Below are 19,190 nucleotides of genomic sequence, written 5' to 3'. Positions count from 1 at the left end.
TGATTTAACTGCAAATCCAGATGAGAAGATTTTGTGTGTAAAACACTTCCTTAAGTAAGTTGGGCTTTGGTCCTCAGGTCTTTCTCTATTCTCCTCCCTCCAAAATAAGTCACAGCTAACTTATATGTGTACAAACCGAAGCTTTAAAACAATAATAGGTGACAGTACACAAGGCCTTGCAAGTGCAACTTTGTTTCTAAATGAGAAATTGGAGTAAATGCTAATTCTGTATTATAGTGATGTGTAGGTGCTATCTAGTGCAACCATGTTGACTGATTTGGAAATGTGGGGTCATTCTTTGGTGTTGTTACTGGATTCAGGATTTACAGTGGCAGCATTTACATAAGGAAATGCATTGGGATGGCTTCCTGACTCTTACAAGCTATACCATTTCTTTCAGAAAATAAAGCCATCTAAGAACTGCTTCAGTCTGGAAAATAGTCTTTACATGTGTGGTTGCACTGTGTACTCTGCCTTACTTGAATTATGCTGTGGATGGTAAGAGTTCCATAAACACAAATGCTTAGGGGTCTTAGGTTTTGTTTTATTTCAGTGTAGTGTAGTGTATGGCCTTTTCTAATGAATGTATGGCAGGACCTCACAAGATGGGGGAGAAATGGACTGAACAATAGACCTCAATACTTGAAACATTGTGGTCTGACATCAATGGGAGATGAGGGCACTCACAGCCTTCCAGAATGGCACCCACGATGGCTTTGTATGGTTAGAGTAAAGCTTATTCTTGTCTTGTTCAGGAGATGGATTAATGGTGCTGGGCTCCCCAGGCTTAAAATCAAAGGCGTAGAACAAGAAAGGTGCAAAAAAAGAAGTGTATGTTGGACATAGTAATAGTCTTCATTTTTAAAATGCAAGTTGGAATTGAAGAATGTCTTACAACACTCAGTTTTTGAGGGAAAAGTAGTTTGTCCAAGTGAGCTGTATCCTCTGACTTGACTGTGTTCAAGGGGTTTAATCTGAGTTAAACTAACATCTATATGGAAAAGGAAGGGTGTTTCTCTGATGTAATGAGTTTTAAAATGTTATTGCTTTCATTTATCAGTGGTAATAGGTAACTTTGAGAGTTATGGGTTTGTTTTCCTTGTGATAAACATTTTTAAAAACTAGTTCACAGGAGATTGCTGGCACCAGGCTTAATTAATAGCAAACCATAGAAAGGTAGTGGACCTGAGCCTTCAGATACTGTTGTATATATTCCAACACCCCCTTGAAGAAGTGTTGTGGTAATTAGTCATGGGACTGCTTGTGTGTCCACTGAAAATCTCTGGTAATTCCTGGTCTTTGTGTGAGTTTGTCCTGAGTGTGTTTTACAAAGAGTTGATGTTTGAGGGTAACTGTGATAGAAAGGTTCTTGTTTGAACGTGTATTCGGCTATTATATTGTAAACTGTTTTATTCTAGTGTCTCACTGTAGGAAGTTTGACCAACCCTCTGCTCTTCTTGTGCCATTTGGGAGTTTTACTCCTTTTCACTGGAGATACCGTAGGTGGATGAGTCAAGTCACTTTTTGTTTTTTGGCAAGAAGCAAGACGTGCATGTGGCAGTGAGAAGTGTTGGATTATATATTTAAAATACCAAAGTGAAACAGTCCATGTTATGTAAAATGCTTTTATTCTTAAAAGCAAAAATATATATCTTAAACATCCCTTTGATTGAACCTATAGAGTGGAATAAGTTTTTTATATTACCATTAGTGTCTGTAAAAATGATAGCTTACAGGGTACACATAATTATAATACTGTTTGGAAGAGGAGGCTAATAAAATGCATGTCACCTGGATGCTTCGTTGGAGAGGAAAATTATTTATAATCAATAATGTCTTGTAGTGATGTTTACTAATTTCTTTTTTTCCAATATGCTGCTGTTGTGAGGGAAATGAGAAGGTAATTTAGCAACATAATTTTGTTCAAAGTTTCAGAAATCAGCATACAGACCACTCACTACAGTAGGATGAGTGTTTCTTCATCCATTTTAGTGTATGCAAAATGTACCATTACTTTGTGCTTTCTTCCTTCTCAGTTTAAATATTGCCTCCTTTTGTGCTTGAAAGGCGATGTGTGAACTCTGATGGGGACTCAGGTTGTTATTTATACCAGCAGTTCTTGTGACTGGCTGGACAATGTAGAACTGACACTTTTATAAGTATTTATCTGTGCCACACAGAGGGAAGTAAACAGCTGGGCAGACTGCTCAAGGGAAATAACTGGGGTCCTGGTAGCTGCTGAAAGATTTTTTCCCTCTGTCTCTACTTTACAAAGAGCTTTTTTATCTATATAGATAAAAAGATTTCCCACTGTTCAGTCACCATTTAAATACATTTGTCTTCTATAGGGCCTTCTGATTGCTGATTCTAAACCCAGAACTGTATACTTTCTCCACTAAAATGTATGTTTTTAAAGTTTTCTCAAATTAGAAATAAAGCATGGTGTTCCCAACAGTGTTAAAGAGTGGAAAATCAAACAGAAAATTACCTTCTGTAAAGCAGAAGATAAAACCAAGTGGGATTTTCTATTTCGTTTAATCATGTTTGGAGACTTAGTTCTTCCTTGAGTAAAACCTTTGATTGCTGCATTGCACTTCTTTGTAAATATTTGAGAGAAATTGACTCTGCCCATGTGAGAGTCGTTGCTTGGCTGGTATTTTGCACATGGATGAATTCTTTAAATAGTGTGCTAAGTGTTTTTGTTTATTTACTTGGGGGTGAACTTATATATTATCATTAAGTACTTGATTTTTGCAAATGACCTCCATCATGCTCTGGGAAATCCTTATCCTGATGGGATTATGTATCCTTTCTAATATGAAAATAAATTGCTTCTGAGCATTCAGGTGTGAATTTTGTGTCATAAAAAGTGTCCATGACAATAATGCAGCAGAAGGTACTCCATTGTGACAAGTGCTATGAAGATTTCCTTTACATGTATATTACATATATATTACATGTATATTACATGTATATTACATGTATATTTCCTATACATGTATTCCTTACATATATATTTTCCTTTACATGAATATTTTCTTTACATGTAGCTAAAAGATCAGAACAGAAGTCTGAGGAACCTATGTAGTCTTCAGATTGCTGCAGATAACATAGAGCTTTGTACTTACATTTTTGTGATACTACAGAACTGGGAAAAAGGCAGGTTTTGTTGTTGAGCTTGGGATTTGTTTTTGAGATGAACTTGTGGGGCTACAGGGGTGCACTTTATCTTGAAACTGTGTAGATGGTTGAACTGAAAGGCTTCATTACAGCTTGCACATTTAATAAAATTTTAGGTTCACAGTTTCCTTTTGTATTAGTAGTTGGTCTTCTGTGCCCCTCCAGCTGTAGTCAGTGAGCATCTGTTAGGCTCTAAAGGTGTTTTCTTTACCAGTTTCAAGATCACAATTTAAGTTTTAGAACTCAAAATGGATTGCATGTTTAAAAAGGTCTTTAAAGGGGCAGAAAAGAAAGAAGATGGTAGACTGACTTTGAAAATTTTTCTTCTATTATTTATTAAGACTTATTTTTTCTAACTGTGTTTACTCAGACATAAAGTGTTAATTCCCAGTCAAAAAGTAAATGTGGGCATGTTTAAGAGTAGGGAAAAAACCTCTAGGTTTTTCCTCTTTTTAGACAGATTGTCTCAACTTCCTCTCTCTGCTTTGTATATAAAAAAAATGAACCAAGTTGTTTCAGACAATACGGGATTTAAAATCACAAAGCTTTAAATATTTGAAAGTCTTTCAGCATATTTAAAACCAAATAAAAAAGGCAAGCTCTACAAAGATGAATTTAGGAGATAGGCAGCTGGGACCCACTTCTATGCCAGTGTCACAGGAGACCCACAGAAAATGCAGTAATTCCAGGGTTGACCTTGGAGAGCTGAAATCATGACTGCTTGGACCTGGTACTGGGACCTCCATATTTTGTTTCTTGTTTCCCATCTCTCACAAAGTCTTGACTGATCCCCACAAAGCGTTGGCCAGTGGCTGGCTAAAGGAGCTGGAATGAGAATTTGTGCTAGTGAGGAGCTGAGAGACTCTGGAGCAAGGGTGTGAGATGGGGAGGCAGGATGTGCTCTCCTGTAGGAGCAAGGGGGAAGAAAGGGGAGCTCAGGAGGCTCTGAGGTGGGGTAAGGGGGGAAGACACCCTTCCCAAGGAGATGAGAATTAGTGCTGTAAGTGTGTGTTCCCTGGGAAAGGAGAGAGGAGAGAATGAGGAGAAATTGTAAAAACATGATTTACTGACTCGAGGACTGAACTGACAATTTTGCAATTAAGTACAATTTATACTCCCTTCTGTCACTGAAAATTGAAGAGTGGGAGAAGTAGAGCAGTGTGTTTGGGTTTTTCCAGACCTGTTATTAGTTCCCAGGGTAGCTACGCAAATCGTGTTGCAGGATTTCTTAAATGGTGTTGATGAAAAAGCAGGCAGCGTTCAGAAGTCATCTTTGGAGGAGTGCAGCTCCTCAGCAGCACTGAGCAGTAATTAAACTGATAAAATACCCAGCGGTAGTTTGGCAGTACCTGTGTCTTCTGATGATCTCAGATTTTTGGTATCCTGTGGAATTGCCAGGCTGAAAAAATGCAGGAAGATCCTGGCAAGTGTCCGGATGGGTATTCCCAATGAAATGTCTAATAGTAGTAAGTTCATGGAAGTAGGCTCTCAATTCCTAAGAAGGAAATGCATGTTTTAGTAGTTCATAAATCCCAAGGGTGGTAGTTCTCAATTATATTTTTACTGTGCTCAGGGAGGGACTGGAAAGAAAGCTAGCCACAGTAAGCTCCCGGGGCCATTGTTTTCACCAGAATAAAGGGAATAATCACCATTTTTGTGGTGTTGGTGCATCCAGCTATCAAGTTGCTTTGGATGCATGCAGGACTTGGTGTCTTACAAAATTAGACATGATCACTAAGGAAAACCAACAGCTTTTTGTAACTTGCTACTTACTTGTTAGGTCTTAAAGATTGCCTGTCTCAGAGGTCTTTAGCTTGTTTTAACTCCCCTTCTCAATCTCGCTGTTCTCTTGCAGCTGTAACCAGTCCTGGTTTGTCAGATTTTTTTGGACCCCTTGTCTAGGTAGTGAAAACCAAGCCACCACATGGGTAGTGACTTTGGGCTTTCCAGTTCTCTCAGCAGTCTGTAATATGAGCCAAGTATTCTTTCTTTTTTCTTTTTTTCCCATTTACTACTTGCATTTGCCACTTTCTGAGGTTTTTTTTACTTTCATTTCTTTATTTTTACTTCTTACTTTTCCTTGCTCCTGTTAATTGTACCTTTAATTATTATTTTCTAGCATTAAAATTCCTTATTCAAAACTACAGTAATTAGAAAGATATCAGTAAGTTTGATAATTGGCTTGTACTGATTCTTTATGCTGTAAAACCCTAAGGACAGAGGCGTTTTTTAGATCTGTTCAGTGCTGTCCTGGTTCTGGCTGGGGTTAAACCATGATAAGTCACTAGCACATATTGGGTGTTAGTGTGGAGCAATAAGTTCCTCTTGTGGGTTCTTTTCGTAAGAAGAACTGTAAAATGTTGTACATATAGTAATGCTAAAACATTTCTTTATGTAAACTGTTCACAGTATTGATGGAGACAGAAAAACATGTTAGTGGATATAACTTTTTGTGACAAGAGCTGTAGTCATGTAGTTGAGACATCTAGGCTACCAAATTATATTGAATAGTTTGTGGTGAAACATTATTTGTGACCTTCAAGATGCAAATTGTTGGCTGCTTTTTTGTGAACAGTGGCAATTTAGAACTGAATCATCCTGATGTAGGAGCTGGCAAGTTTGCAGTGACTGAGCTTTGGCTTGAGGCTAACAATGCTTTTCTAATAGAGGCAGACAAGAAGGATGCTGTCCTCTCAAGAGACCGGTGTTAGTCTGTGTCAGATGTTGGAATCTGGCTCTTCCAATAGGGCCATTTTTGGGAGTTCTTGCTGATACTCTGATATAATAATTCTTGTCAATGGAAGACAGAATCACTAAGATATTGAAGGAGGTCCATAGTGCTATTACTTAGAAACCAATTCAAGATAGCCAGAGCACAATGTGTGATGTGCAATATATGCTTGTCACAGGTTGTGGTGCACTAGAGGTGTGTTGGTGATGATGTTAGCTCCTGTTGTAGCTAACAAATAAGGTAAACTCTGGGAACTCCTGTCATCAGCGTTGTGCAAGAGACTCTGATCTCCATGGGGCATCCTTTCCAGACTTCAGAAGCTGATGATAGCGAGAACTGATGGAAGCACTTGGCCACTTGGGGTGAACACTGAACAATATTTTTCTTGACAATGGATGATTGTTGGGCAGTACAGAGTAACATACTACAGCTTTTTCTTTCTTCTTTGGCCCTTCTTACCCTAACTGGTGTCAGAGGAAGTTAAAGGCAGCCTATTTCATATCTATAACACCAGCTTAGTCTTCCTCCCAGCTTCCAAAACCTCTAATTTCACAGTTCATGGGTTGAGCTGCTCAGCAGTTTGCTTGTTCACAGCATTAATATGTTTATTCTGGAGAGCTGCTCTTTGTATTTTAGAAAATCATAATTATTTTTCTAGTTGTCTGATGAAGGCATTGTATTTTAAATAGGCTGTAACACCCTGATTAAGATTTGCTGACCTGCAGCTGGAGAGAAGAAGCAAATGAGAATGTAACACCATTGTGTCAACTGGAGAGTTGAGGGGTTGGTTTTTTTTGCAAACTTTTTATGTAGTTGACAATTTATTATCTATTGGATGATAAACCAAAACACTCTTCTTCCCCAGCTCCAAACCTTCGAAGCCAATGTTCTTTAAACTTACTTCAAAATTAATTTTCCTAAAAATCTCCTTTTACTTTGGCTTTTTATTTTACCTGCACATAATTGTTGATTCACGATCATGTTTATTATTCATGTGCTTACTTTCCAGCATGTGAGTAATCCCCATTTATATGTGTCAGACTGGGCCTGTGCAAATGTTGGCAGAATCCAGGCCTTGCATACTAAGCTCTCTGGGTTGAACAATGTCATCAATAATGTACCTCTTGTACTTCAGAAAGTGAGGGTGATGGTTGTTTGCTGCTCAGTAGTGCTCAAAATGGAGTTTGTGTGGGAAGAGAGATGTGGTGTAGGAAGAAAGGTACTTTCTTTGAGGATGGATGTAAAATGTAGTGGAAATTGAGAGCTCACTTTTGGTGTAATGAACTGTGCTCTTTTGATGTTGGTGCACCAAAATCCCTTTTCAACTATGTTCTCTTTTTCTGAGGCAGACCAGCTGACAAGTGTAAGTATGGTTTTCTGTAGAAGAATCAGAACTTTGGGTTGAGGAAATGAAACTGGTATAGAACATATCCTTATCAAAATTACCAAACTGCCTAAATTATTACATAGATGTTCATGGGATTTTTTAAAAAAGCATAAAACTATACTTATCTTCATAGTTTCTGTTCCTTGTTTGTATTTGGTTTTCTTGTGGATAGCTTTCTTCTGTTGCATGGTTTTGTGGAAAAATCACTGTAGGGGGAATTTTGAGGTTTGGGTAGCTATATGATCTAGTTCTTTTTGGAGCACTTATATAATCTGAGTTTGCCTTCCACAGTTATGATCCTCTTGCAAAAAGAAGGGTTGATTGTGTTGTTGGGAGTTCTTCAAGTAGAAGTTGACAGAAGATTGACAGATGTTTTAATGACTTCTTTCAGGAAATCTTGATATTCAGTTTTAAACTTTTTTTAAACACTTCATGCATAATCTTGTGAACACTTACAGTGATTTTTAAGAAGGTCTAATTTGCATTTAGGTTATGATGATATGTTTTTCAGGTGGTGAGCAAGTGTGTGTAATAATGGTGAAATCAGATTATCTAAAAGTTTTATTTGAGGCTAAATGCATCAGCACAACAAAAATACCCAGTTATTAACTTCACTTCTCAATATTTAAAGTAGTCATGAATTTCCAGTCTGGTTTTTCTTTTCTGAACACTTTTATGAGAGAGAGCAATGTTATTTGAGAGCTTGCTTAAGCTTTAATTGAATGTAGGGTGTGTTTTTGCTCTTTCAGTTTAAAGGCCATTTGACTTGAGTAGGTGTGGTTAAAAAAGAGTATAAAATGCTAAGGTCTTAAAGAAAAACAAAGCAAACAAAAAACTCCCCAACAAACAAAAAGTCTTAAGAGTAGGCTTTCTTTTGTAATTGATAAACTGTTTTGTTATTGTTCTGTCATACACTTCTGATGTGGGGCTGGACTCTGAACAAACTCTGTAGGTGTACCTGAATTTTAGTAATAATGAAAGCACAAAAAGCAGTACTAAACCCTCTCAAGATCATAAAAGAGGTATTATCAAGAGGGCATTCACTTTCAATTTTATTATTTTCACCTTGAGGTATTGGTATTTTCCCCCTCTCTTTTAATGAGGGGTGTATTACAAATCTAACTTGTTCAATCCCTTTTCTGCTTTCTGTGGCAATAGTCAACCTTAGGGTGCTCAGGCTGCTTGTTTTCCTTCCCTCTATTTATATATGCTGTCACTGCTTTCCTTTGCTGCTCTGACAGTGCATTAACAGTACTTGTTTTTTGATGGGGAGATGTAAAGTTTTGAGGCCTATAGGGCGTATTGGGAAAGAGCACTTTTTATAAGATGAATTGACTACTTTTGGTTAAGGGTCTGATTAGTTTGCCTCCATGGGTTAACACTGCCTCCCTCCCTATTGAGCAACCCAAGGCCGACTTAGGTATAGACTGCAGACATGAACTTTGGTAGATATATATAGTGAGATATTTTTCTAAATTGCTGACCTTGGAAATGTGTAGGCCAGCACTTTAAGATATGCTGTATTTCAGATATATTCCTTTGTTATCGTGGTTCATGAACCTGTCCTATTTTCCTATTTTTTGTGGTAATCAGGAGTATTTCGAGGGCTGCACTGCTACAAGTGTCAGAGCAGTGTTTTGGCTGAGCAGAACATTCCTTGATAACACAGAGTAGTAGTTTCAGATACTGAGGTCAGAGCTACTTTCTGCCTTGGGATTTTAGGATTTGGTAGGATGTCAGGAGCATTTTTATTAATATGAAAATCAGTAAAAACATACAAGAAAAACTTGTCTGTCAAGGCTGGTGGCAGTCCTGTTCTGTACAGCACTGTTTGGCTGAAACCTGGGTGTAGTGTGTGCTGGACTGGAAGAAAAGGCAGTGTAAATGCTGAGCTGTTTTTCTATCTCTGGCTGAGTTGATCTTCAGTGATACGCTGTGCATACATGACTTGCATAAAATTTCATTTGTCAGGGAGTACCTCATTATATTGTCTAGAATGTCAAATCTCAATTTAATTTTAGAGCCAACTATAGCAAATTTCTTAAGTGCTGCAAAATGCCAGGTTTGTTAATATGGTTTTGATACTGAGCTTGTCTTTTGAGGCCCATGATTTCTTCTGTTCCAGCGATGAGCAGAAGGTAAAGGCAGAGTGGTGGAACTGGAAGGATTGCAGTGGCTGTTGCCTGGCTACAGTGGTGAGCACTTGGTTGCACTGTGCTGTCTTGTAAGGAATTTCAGGGTGCTACACCACGCGTTGCTCAGCATGTCTGGAAAGTTCTTTTTCTTCTTCTGCATCTCTTCATTGTAACAATACAGTGTGAGGTTTATTGGTTTTGTCCTGTATCTGTTTAACTTTCTCATGGGCACATGAGCCAGATCGTATCTGAGGGTTGTAGCAGCTGATGGAGGAAATCTACATTAAAAGTTCTATGAATTCATCTCGTCAATTGCATTGTGTATGTACATTTGGGCAGGAAAATTTTAATGCATGCTTTGTTTTTAATGAGAAATACTTAAAATGTATATATTGAAAGTAGATAGGACTTTTAAAGACTAGTTTTTGCCCCTATCAAAATATTTTTACTTGTTCCTACAGTGAAACCCTAAATTAAGGCTTTGCTGAAGTAAGGTTGCATACATTTGTGGAACATGCAAATGCACATCAATAGCTAAAACCATTTTATTGCACATTGTGGTGAAATAATGGCTTTTGAGAGATCATTAATGTTCAGAATAATTCCCTGGTCTTACAACAGTGAGAGGAGGTGAATTTGGGTCACTGAGGCTATAGGATTTCTGACCTTATGGATTAGATCACAAGGCCTTTGATTTAATTCTAAGTAATGTCTAATGTAGATAGTATCTGCATTTTATGTGATCTGTTTGAGAAAATAGCCAAAAGTATGCTTCATTTGTTTGATTTCAACAGAACATTGTTAGCCCATGGAGTGGAGTCTCATTTGGCTGGCTAATCTCTGTTCTTCATTTTCTGCTGTACTCGTGTTTTTCAGTTCACATGTGGTGTATTGTGAAGACAGCTTCTTGGCTTTCCCACTGAGTACTTGGTGTCTGTTCATGATGGTTGTGGCAGAGGACCTGTTATCTCTGTTACCTTTATGCTTTGTAGAAGATAAACATGTAAGAAAAAGCCTAATGGGACAAATAACTGTATTAGAGAGATCATAATGTGAAGCCCAGCTTCTTCAGTGAGACTCAGAAGTTATAATTTTCTGTAAATTACATAAATTTTCATCTGTGAAAATTACATAAAACACAAATTTCTGATATTCATATTACAAACTTTTTTTGGTTAACGAAGTTGTTCTGAACATTTATAAATGTAATAAATGGTAGTGGAATGTTGGGAAGAGGAAGAAAAAAAACCTGTCTCTGATGACTGGACTGCAGGGTACACAAGGGGCTAGGAATTTCCTGAAAGGTTTTTTGAAATTCCTTGAAGAAATAAAATCTCTTTGAGTTCTCTTATTATAGAACAGAAGTGAATTATGGGAGTTAGTCTTTCTGCTCCAGCAGTTTTTTGTGTTGTATGGGTATTTTAATAAGTGCATCTTAAATATATATGTCTGCAGCATTCTCAATGTAAAATTTGGGTTTGCCTAAGTGTTTACTCCTATCACAGATCTTGCTGAACATACAGGGTTTTTTTTCCTTCTTTTTTAAAACACTTCAAAGAAAATGCTTTGTGGTGCTTTTTTGTCTTAAATTTATATCAGCCTGGAGAAATTTACAGACGCCTTCCTAAACAGGAATTCTGAAGACTAGTTTTCAGTAAGCACAGACTAATTATCATAATGAAAACAATGAAATATATACAATTCTCCCTGTAAATTTTTTTCAGATCAAGATTAGGATTTAAATAAAATAACACGGAGTCTTAAGAAGTTTCATTCTGTACACTCTACAAGAAGGAGTGTGTATCTGCATTTTTGTCTGGAAGTGGCTAAATGGGGAAATTATGCCATTCTGAGTCTTCCAAACAGCTCTAGGTCTGTGTTCATTAAGAGCTTCATTAAGAGTGAACCTGCTAATGCTTAAGCTAAAAATGCTCATTTCATATAAGTATAAAAACCAATTTCAGCTTCAAGCAATGCTCTTTGAAAATGGCACTTCAGAGAGAAGCTTTCTTTGCCAGCTGCCTTCTGATGTTTTTTTTTCAGCCATTTTATGGATGTCTAAGCTGAACATCCAGCATTGCTGATGGTAATTGCTCTGCCTTAGTCTCCTAGTGCAAAAGTAAGGAATAAACATAATGGAGGTAAGTGTGAGAATGTTGTTTATGGAATGATCATCTCTGAAGGGCTTCTCTGCCGTGGAGAAGAAGGAAAAGGTGTGTATTCAGAGCAGGGTGTGAACAATGCATTGTTAATGAGTATGAGGCAACTGATTGAAAGGACTGCCTTTGTATGAAAATCAGGTGGAGTTCTCTAAGGGAAAAATATATCATGGGAAATGATATGTGCTTAAGCCCTAAATTCATTGGCAGACCTAAGTGACCTTTCTGGGGCTCAGACTGGGGTGGGATTTAAGTGTTTTGAGCTTGCCTTGCAAATCGGGTGTTCTGTGAGCTCCGGTCAGAGTAGAGCACACCAGCCAGCCTGGGCTCGGGGTCTCTCAGCTTTGTGGCACGGGTGGAGTGGTGGTGATCTTTCCAGAGATGTGGGGCTGAAATGTGGAGAAGGTGGCTGAGAGAAGTGAGAGCAAACTTGTTGAACTTCCTCTGCCATGGTGGCTGTGAGCTTTTCCTGGGTGCTTTGATACCAAGTCAGTTAAAATAGCTGAGATTTTCCTAAAAGTTAGAGATTGCACGAAGAATTACTTACCACACATAACAAATGTTTAAAAAAAGCTTTTTACTTACCCTGTACTGTATTAAAGTACATCTGGTTTTGACATACCATTTTGAACATAAAGATCAGGATGTTTGCGGTCCAGGTCTTCGGCATGGTCTGATACTCAGTAATCCATAATCAAAAATGTGCATGAGTACTCTTAATTTTTCTGTTCTTAAATTTGTCACTTCATGACCCTAGAGTTAAGAGCTTGGGTCTGACCATTTTACCATTACATCCATCTATTTTACGATTCCTTTCTCGGTTCCTGTGTAAAACCCATAAAGAAAGCCCTTTGCAGTGCATGGGAGGTGTAGCTGATTTCCCCAGCTTGGATGGGATAACTGTGGTAAAATGATTCATGCAAATTTAATCTTTGCTGCTGCTTTCAGATAAGCAAATGGTTCATGTATGATGGTGGGATGTGAATTGACTGCATTATATGAAGATAAAATATTCTTTTTTTACTATGCTTAAATGCTACTTGCAGATCTTAAATGGAAACTTAATAACATTTAAAATGTGCAATCTTAGTACTGTTTTCAGACACTAAGCAGAAACTGTTCTTAGGTTTGTGGTTAGTGGAAAATGCCAAACTACGTCTTATGCCTTGCTTTGGATATTCCTCTTCAATACTCTTGCTATGAGAAATTATAGAAGGATAGTTGAGTTCTGGTTGCTATACCATGTTTAGATGTAGGATTACAAAATTCATGAGAAAAGTTGATTCTTAGGTGGATCATGATATTACTGTCTCTTATCTCAAAATTGACAAAAATTGTGAATTTCCATGCATGCATGGTTTTTAGTGACATTAATGAGTTGAGAACTTGTGGAGAGGTTTCCATCATTTGGAGGAAACTAAGATATGCATGCAAACACCATGGCAGAGCAGAACATTACAAACATTATTACAAAAGCAGAAATTATGTGCCAAGGTACAACTTCAACTTTTTTTTTTTTTTAAGAATTTAGGTTCAAAATTATGTTTTTTCAATAATTAATCTCATTTTACAGGTTCAGAATGGTGGTAAAATAGAGTTGTACTGTTGGAGAGGTTTGAAGCAGAGAAGGGGGGAGTTGATTCTGAAGGACAGAAATGAAGCTGGGAATGCAATATCTACTCCAGTACTCTGAGGCAGCCTGCAGAAATGAGAATGCAGCTGTAGTTTTTTTTTCAAAATTAGTGCCTTAAAGTATAAGGTGCAAGCTCAAGCTCATATAAAAGTGTTGTGACTGTATCCCAGTAGCTGTGTCTTCCTGGTGTATTTTGATAAAAATAGCCTACCACCATATACAAAGTAGAAATACAGGAAAGCCTGCAACCTTTCCCAGTGGCTTAGTGCTGGATGGACTTTTTAATTACATCTGTCTATCTCCATCTGTCCCCTGCTCGGATAGAGGCTGGATTTAAGGTTAATTGTATGATGGAGGATCCTGGCTGACAGCTATATCTTAATTAGAATTCACAATCCTCTTTACATAAAAATATCTGAAAACTCTTTTAGAAAAGAACGCTGATTATAGAGCAAATGAAAGGATTGTGATATTTCTTTTTTTCATAATTTGTGAATAACTTAAGTATATATAAATATATTCTCATGCCATCTGGTTTATTTCTCTCATCTTACTCTTGGCTTCTGTCATCTTGCTTATTGCTCTTTGGCTTTTTAATTAAAGCTAAAAGCAGTAGAAATTACTTTTGTGATCACAGTAACATTTCAAAGGTTATGGAATGCTATGAGAAATAGTGTTCTATGTTTTGAGATTTACTGCTGCTGAACATAACTCTGACATGAACATACTAAATCCCTTTGAGTTGGGTGTATAATATTCCAATTAGTTAAATTAATTAAGTTTTATTCTGTTAAATAGAATGTTTTTCAGAAATATATGGTTCAGTCTTTGAACTACCATATGGAAATTGAACTATCCATGGTAAGGTTATTACATTTAACTCTGATGTTCCTGACTGAAATAGATCTGTTCCTAAAAGTTGTGGTTTGGAAGTATTTTATTAAATGTATACAAATTAACAATTACAGCATTCTGGGAGCTCTCAGGATGAATTTTGGTGAAAACAGATAGAGGAAATTGTGTCTGTTTCAATGAGTTGTGTAAGAAGAGAAAAAGGAGAAAAATACTTATGTTTCATTTTGATGAATTTCATGTCAAGTGGTACAATGTATCTTTGGTGTTGGATTTTTTTTCTTTGTTTGTTTTATTTGCTTTTTTTTCTACTTGTAAAAACGGTGGTTTGGTCCCTAGATACTTTTCTTCAGCTGAAGTGAATTTCAATAAGATAACCTCTTCGGTCTTAAAAAAAAAAAGAGGGGGGGAAAAGAAAAAAATGAAGAAGTCCTAAAGACCTTCCTCAAGCAGCATCACTTGAAAGATTCTGTTCAGTTTAACGAGGTGCATAAACATATGCTCCTCTTTAGCAAGAGAGCACTTGGTCTCCTGGGTTCTATTCAGATACTGCTGCTTGCATGAGTTAAGATGATTAAGTATGACCCTAATGTTGTTAAACCAGTGCCTGAGTTCCTGATACGATAATTTGCAAACAAAATTTGCTTTCTCATAGTGTCAGTTGCATTCCAGTTTGGCAGCATTGGGAAGTTTAAATGCCCTGGCTTGGTGATTCCTTGCTGCTGTTGAATATCTTGCAGGGGAGTCATCCTAAATGATGCTGAACTGAAGCAAAAACATGAAGACATTTTTTCAAACCTCAGGATTTCAGTGTTTTTATTTTAAACTTTAGTTAAGCATCTGAATCATGGGATAAAATTTTTTAAGATCCTTTTAAAAATTGGGAAAATTAATTGCTTTTTACCCCAGACATAATGCATTTTGAAAATATGAAAATCTGCAGATTTGTATACTGCTTGTTCTCCCGTGAATCCCCAAGTACAGGATTGCATGGAGGTCTGCCACAAGGCTGTGTAACTGTTCAGACAACCTGACTCAAACTAATCTCTGATTAGCAAGTGATCTTTAGCCATACTGCTAGGGCCATACTAAGAGTGAAGAAGAAAGAAAATCTGATATTTTTATTACTGCATCATCTAAGAACTTTTAATCTTTATGTGATTAAATGACTGGTATGGTATAGAGGTGTTGTCATCTTGGCCCAATTTTTTCTTACTTCAGGTCTGTCTTTATTAGTTTGGCGTGCATATTTGGAACTGTGGGTGAATGAGGAGAGTTGTATCTCAGGCAGCAGCAGAACTGAGAGAGGGAATAGTCCTGTGACAGCACCTTGGGACTGAGCGGGTGAGAAGGGCAGTGCAGTGTGGTGTTGATGTTGGAGGTGTTCTCAACAGAGGACAAAACACAGCTGGGCTTCTTTGTAAGGAGGTGTCTTTTGAATTGTTTACACCATATGTACGGAACTGACAAGCCTTGCTTTGTGCTGGTGTGTTGTGCCTTACTGCTGTGGCTTGAGTGTCTGGCAACAGGGTGTGATTGTTGTCCTTGCTAATTATTCTCCAGCTGTTCCCTCCTCCCCTCGTCTGCGTCTTGGGTAAACGTGGTTACATGGTTCTTGGAGAGAAGGTAACTCAGTATCTATCCTTTGCAAGGTAAAATTGTTACACATATGTTTAAGTTACTGAGCTCATCTCAGGATTTGCACTTTAATTTCGCTGTAAACTTCCTACAGAAAAAGCACTAAAGCAGAGTTGCAGTCACTTGCCCGGATCCGGGGTCAGCCCGAAGGCTGGTTGCGCAAAGCCAGTAATGCTGCTTTGTGTAGGGGTTGTACTGCAGCGCTAAAATTCATCCGTGAGTGACCTCTCGGAACTCTGTAACTCTACACCCACACATCCTAATTGTCTGCTTAGGTCACAGGCAGCCTTTGATGTCCCACAGACCACGGTGGGGTACTGGGCCAACTGGTTCAGCTGCCGCCTGCTGCCGCCGCGGAACAAGAGCCCTTTGTTGTGCCCGGGCCGTGCCGTGCGCGGCGCTTTCGCAGCAGGGCACAAAGTCCGGGCAGCGCCGCGGGCTGGGAGCGCGGCTGCTCCTGCTCTGTGGGGCCTGAAACATGGCAGCACTGCTGGGGACACAGCCGAGTTTAGTCCGCGTTACTGCGGGAAATCAGCTTATGCTGGCGTTTGTACCAGCGGTGGTTCTTGTAAACGCTTACTACGAAGTGCTTTGGGTTTGTCTGGTTGGTTAGTTCGGGTGAGGGTTTGTTGTTTGTTTGTTTCTTTAGAGGGTTTTGTGCGGGTTTTTTGTTTGTAATTTTTTTTGGTCTTGTTTTGTTTTTTTTTCACTGCTTCAGCCATTCTTGGACGAAGACTTCTACTCATTTATAGTTGAAACTGATACTGGAATCTCTTCTCCAGACCTGTGTTGATAAGTGTTCTGTTATCGAAAATAAAATTTTAAACAGAAAAACGTTGATAATGCACTCCATCTTATGATTCCAAGTATTTGGAAACCAAAAATCTGGGTGGTTACAGAGATGTTGCTTTAGAGGAATTTTGCCATGCCAGGAAGCCCATGAAGTATTTTGAACCTGTATGTAAACTGATTGGTATGCAAGACATGAATTTGTGTTTCATTTATTCAGACACTGCTCTTAGGATTGTCAGTGCTGATTTTATGACTTCTTACCACTTTAATATAAGTTCATTCTGCAGCTTGAGTAGCAGTGTTCCAGTAATACCTGATTGTTGAGCATACAGAACTATAATTTCTTTAGCCCCTCCACACCACAGCATTAGCTTATATTTTTAAATCACAGGGACTGAGCTCAATTGTTTGATCATAGTCATAGAATATATGTTGATACATATACAGTGCTTGGCAAAAGTAATATGGTTGCTTGTAATAACACTTCCTGTGTGCTTTTTTTGATAGTTTCTTATTCCAGCTTGTTTTCAAGCTTGCATTAACTTCAGCTTAAGGCTTATTTCTTGTTATGAACTTGCTTGCTGATCTCATTCATCCCGAAAGCAATGCTGAAGAGGGCAACAAACACAATTATAGCTATAACATAGTAGAAATAAGGAAAATGAAGTGTTATGCAGGCAGCACCTGAAACCAGGTGATAATGACTATGGTTATTAAGCAAACTTGTCTGTCTTTAATCAGAGGCCTGTTTGTGGAACACGGACTTGATGAGGAAGACAATAACAACGTGATAATGACAAAGCTTAGCCAGGTTGGGAGGATTTGGGAGCAGCATATATGAGATACTGTCTGTACAATCAACCTGTAATCTTTAGAGTTGAGAAAGAAGATGAGTTGGAAGAGAGCTGAAGCAGAAATGGATTACTGTAAAGCTTCACTGAAAGGTATTGGAAAGTTGAGTGGTTGCATTGGTGTTGATTTATAGGTTCTTTGTTAATGTTCTCTGGTTTTCTACCTGGTTTTGGAAAGGAAATGGTTAAAGGTTGTGGAAAATTTGGAGTACTGTTTCTTTTTTTTCTTTTGTAATTCCTTTATGTTACTCTTCTCCTTTTCTGAGAGTTTTGATTTTTCATAGCATTGATCTGCAGTTAGATGAACAGTGGAGAGATTTATTTCAGCCATACTTTGCACTGAGTTGGCTGTAATATATACCAAATTGCTGTTTACAGTCAGAAACTAATGGAAATAAATTACCAAAGCTCCTTTAAAGAAGTAAAAACATTTTGACTGGCAAATCAAAGTCAAGTGTTCAATCCAGCCTTTACTTTATAAAGTTCATACTAAGAATTGTGCAGAATGAGGAAGTGAAACATTCTGTGGCCAAAATCAGAGTTTTGTAGTGGTTTGATTGTAGTAATACCATAACCTACTTCCCTCTTTCAGTGTTCAGCAGCATAAGAAACTCTCCAGCTCAAGTCCCAACCTGGGCTTCCTGTGTTTGTGTGGAGACTGATTAAAAGCAAAATGTGGGGGAAGAGAATTCTTTTTTTTCCCTTCCAAGACAAGTATTTGTGTTTTTTTTGTATCCATCCCAACCCATAGTATATGTTCTGTAGCCATATATGTGCTGTGAAGTAATTTCTTCTTGAACCACATTGCCTTTTTAGTTTTGTATAGAATCTGTAGCAGTTGGATAGCTTTTCAGGTCTTAGGTGGGTTCCCAGGCAGTCAGCTTTTCTAGAGAGAAACTAAGTGATTTCTGGTAACAGGTTGCCAATAACCTAAAGTGGCATGTCAAAAAAATTTCAAGCATGTCATTGGCCAGCATATGTGTCATATAGAATTTGATAGAAAGGAAGAATCCTTCTAAGTGTGATGCTGAAGTCAAGTGTGCAAGTGTGATCTATGTTTATGCCTTCCTCCATTTATAATCATGTATAGGGGCAGCAGATGAGGCTGGAAAATTAAAGCATTGACATCAGGGTTTTCTGCCAGTGACTTCTAAGTAAACAGAGCTTTTACAAGTCACTATCCTCAAACATGGTGTTTCCATTTCTGTATCATCATTCCCACACCCTCAGTTATTTTATTCTTTGTTTTAAAATCTTGTGGAACTTTTCCTTGAAATCCCGTGAGAGAGTTTGTATTGGCAGGGTGTATAAGGAAGTCTTGAGCTTGCAGCTGCAGAATCAGGTGGAAGTTGCTGTGTTTTGGACATGCTACAGCCTGTATTTTGGCTGAAGTGAGTGGCATAGCCTTTGCTGTGGAAATTAATTTATTGGCACAATAAATTGACACACAGTGTGTGTTAAGTGGGGCATGGCTGAAATCATCAATTCTGAAGCTTGCCAGGCTCTTCTAGAAGACCTGGTGTATTGAAGGTGTAAGTGGGGCTGCAGTTCAGAGCTGTTGCTTTTTAATGAAACTCTAATTCATAATTGTACTTACTTAAAAGAATACTTTAAATGAGAAATGTGAGATGTGTAATTGATGTTGAAACATTTTCCAGGGTTTTTTGTACCTGTATATACAGACACAGGTTTCTATACACATCTGTAATGTACACCACTGCGAGGCATTCAGATAAAGGAGATTATGCTTTTAGTGGATGTATGAAACCAAAATAATACCTGTTCTCAGTTCTTTAACTGGTGCAATAATTACTGTAGTATTTCAGTAGTGA

At 37.9% G+C, this 19,190-nt stretch overlaps 1 protein-coding gene across 5 annotated transcripts in view; it reads left to right on the top strand.

Annotated features, from left to right (window-relative positions):
- DLG5 (discs large MAGUK scaffold protein 5) overlaps window positions 1-19,190 on the top strand; it is a 103,191-nt gene that overhangs the window by 956 nt on the left and 83,045 nt on the right. The window lies entirely within an intron of this gene.

This window comes from Catharus ustulatus, chromosome 8 (genome assembly GCF_009819885.2).
Source record: "Catharus ustulatus isolate bCatUst1 chromosome 8, bCatUst1.pri.v2, whole genome shotgun sequence".
Lineage (NCBI taxonomy): Eukaryota > Metazoa > Chordata > Aves > Passeriformes > Turdidae > Catharus > Catharus ustulatus.
Note: the sequence above shows the minus strand (reverse complement) of the source record. Positions and strands in the feature narration are given on the sequence as shown.